The sequence below is a fragment of the Aegilops tauschii genome, chromosome 2, assembly GCF_002575655.3.
Source record: "Aegilops tauschii subsp. strangulata cultivar AL8/78 chromosome 2, Aet v6.0, whole genome shotgun sequence".
Classification (NCBI taxonomy): domain Eukaryota; kingdom Viridiplantae; phylum Streptophyta; class Magnoliopsida; order Poales; family Poaceae; genus Aegilops; species Aegilops tauschii.
The window spans coordinates 54024289-54027119 of NC_053036.3; the positions used below are offsets into that span (position 1 = coordinate 54024289).

At 45.1% G+C, this 2831-nt stretch overlaps 1 non-coding gene across 1 annotated transcript; it reads left to right on the forward strand.

Annotated features, from left to right (window-relative positions):
* TRNAG-UCC (transfer RNA glycine (anticodon UCC)) lies at nt 1-72 on the forward strand. Its single transcript has one exon. It is a non-coding gene; the product is annotated as a tRNA-Gly (tRNA).
* Nucleotides 73-2831: the final 2759 nt, after the last annotated feature.

Below are 2831 nucleotides of genomic sequence, written 5' to 3' on the forward strand. Positions count from 1 at the left end.
GCGTCTGTAGTCCAACGGTTAGGATAATTGCCTTCCAAGCAATAGACCCGGATTCGACTCCCGGCAGACGCATTTTTCAATTGTCAGTACAATAATCTTTCGTTTTGTGTCATTTCCAACATAGATTCTATATTTTATTCAAAATTGCATTATTTGTTCCTTTGATTTTTTATTTAAAGTGTCTTTGAAATGTAGGCTTGGAGCTCGAGACACTTCTCGCTCGCGCGGTTCAGCTCATTACGGACCCTCAAAAATGTCTGAACGCAGCAAACCATCCAATTTTTCAATTGCCAATACAATAATCTTCATTTTGTATCATTTCCAACATAGATTCTATATTTTGTTTAAAAATGTGCCAATACTATAATCTTTCATTTTATATCATTTCCAACATAGATTCTATATTTTGTTCAAAATTGTATTATTTGTTCCTTTGATTTTCTATTTAAAGCGTTTGTCGGGTTCCTTTGATTTCCTATTTAAATGTAGGCTTTCAGCTCGAGACACTTCTCGCTCGTGCAGTTCAGCGCATCTTCAATCCGGACCCTTACAATGTCTACAAATGTTCGAACTCCGTAAGCCATCCAATTTTTCTGTTGTCAATACAATAATCTTTCATCTTGTATCATTTCCAACATAGATTCTATATTTTTTTAAAATGTATTATTTGTTCCTTTGATTTTTTAATTTAAAGCGTATGTCGGGTTCCTTTGCTTTTATATTTAAATGTAGGCTTTCGGCTCAAGATGCTTCTTGCTCGCGCGGTTCAGCACATCTCCAACATGGACCCTCAAAACGCCCGCAAATGACCTGACGCTGCAAGCCATCCAATGCAGACTCGTATATGTCTGTGGATGTGTTCGCGAATTTGTTTTTTCGCAAAACAGAAGCAAACAATGGGCTTCGCGGGAGTGGCACCTCCGCCACATAGGACTCCACACCCTCAACCACGCAGAACCGAGGCGGAGCCCGCGCATTTGGAGTTGTCCGCACTATTTTCACGCTAAACCCCCCTTTCCCCGCCCTCTCTACTCCAATCGCCATCGTCCTCCAACCTACACTACAAAAAAATACACTTCCGTGATGATACATGTTTTGTCACAGTAGGTCACGTTTTCTGTCATGCATGTACATCCATGACGATTTTATGACAGAGTCAAGATAGTCATATCTGTGCTGTCGTAGAAGTGTTCCATGACATTACCAAAATTATCACGGAAGTGTCCACTTCCATGACGATAAATCGCGCGTCACAGAAGTGCTTTCGTCAAGGGTGATCGACACGTGGCATTCACCATAACGGGTCGCCGTTAAGCTATCGGGTTCCGGTTTGAATCCGATAACCCGTTAACAGCCCGGACCAATGGGGATTTTCCACGTGTAAAATTCTCAATGGCTAGAGGAACCACGTGTCGGCGCACCGTTGGGACAGATGTCATCCACTCATTGGACCAAAGGCGCCTATGACTCGTTGACACGTGGCAGGGCCCAACAGAGGCCTATATAGGTTAAAAAGGCCGGCCCAGTCAAAGGCCCGTAGTATTTACTCAGGTATTAGTGGGCCAGCCCAATAACGACATGTTTAAACATGGCCCATTTATGGCCCAAAGCTAGATCTAGCCTGTTATTTTTTCACCGAATATTTGGGCCCAATTACGACCCAGTGACATTTCGGCCTGTTAGAGGCCCGATGTAGACATGGGCCCATTTCAGCCCGGTGTGTCTTTCGGTCTGGGAATGGCCAGTGCTGCCCATGGGCCATATATGGTCCGACGCGACATCCGGCCCTCTAACGGCCCATGATAAAGGTGGCAACAGTTCAGCCCAATGTGACTTTGTTAAAGGCCTGTCGTATAATTCGAGCGGTTGATGCCTGGACTAAGCTTTCGGCCTCTTAAAGGCCCATGATATCAGTGGGCCAACTAAGGCCCGAGATATGTTTCGGCCTGGTAATGGCCCGTCATATAACTGGGCCAAAAAAGGCCCGGTCTACATTTCAGCCTCCTATAGGCCCGTCGACGACTAGTGAAAATTGAGGCCCAGCAAGCATTTTGGCCTGCTAAAGGCCCATGGTTTCTTCTGGGCCGTAACAGTCCAGCAGAATATCCAGCCTGTTAATGGCCCAAAGCTACATGGGCCCAACTAAGCGCTGGGTCCACTAAAGGCCTAACTAAACTTTGGCCCGAATATAGGCCCGTGTAAGTTTTGGTCCCGACGCAAAGTGTGAAGGCCCCAATGGCCTTTCGGGCCCAAGAAAGTTGCAGGCCGGCCCAATTGTGGCCCGCTAAAAAGTAGGCCCGTTAGAGGCAAATGTTTCGGCCCGGTCGACTACATCAGATTTTTTCCAGATAGCGAATGATGGCGGTAACTAGTAGGAATTAAGAACAAACCTACTCTATACAATAAAGAAATTACGACATAGTAACTTAGAATAAACCTACACTATATAATAAAGGATTTATGGTATATTACATCCACTGGGCATCGAAGTTCGCCACCAGTGATCATAAAGCGCAACGAAGAAGCGGATTACAAAAACTGGGCACCATTGCAGCGTAACAAAATAATATTGAACCAAGACCTCTTCCAAGACAGTTCAAAAAAGGTTAGCCTTGCGCGGGAACTGCGGCGCAAGCTGCTGAGCAAGGCTGTGAGACCTGCCTAGCATGTCGGTCATAGCTTTCAGGTGTAGCTGTTTAGCAATGAGGTTCTCACTGGTATTCTCCGCAATCTTTCTTAGAGATAGGACTTCAAATCAAAGTTGAGTTGCAGAATGCCTTTCTGCTAGAACTTAGGACTGAAGAAGTCGAACTGATTCAGACAACGAATTC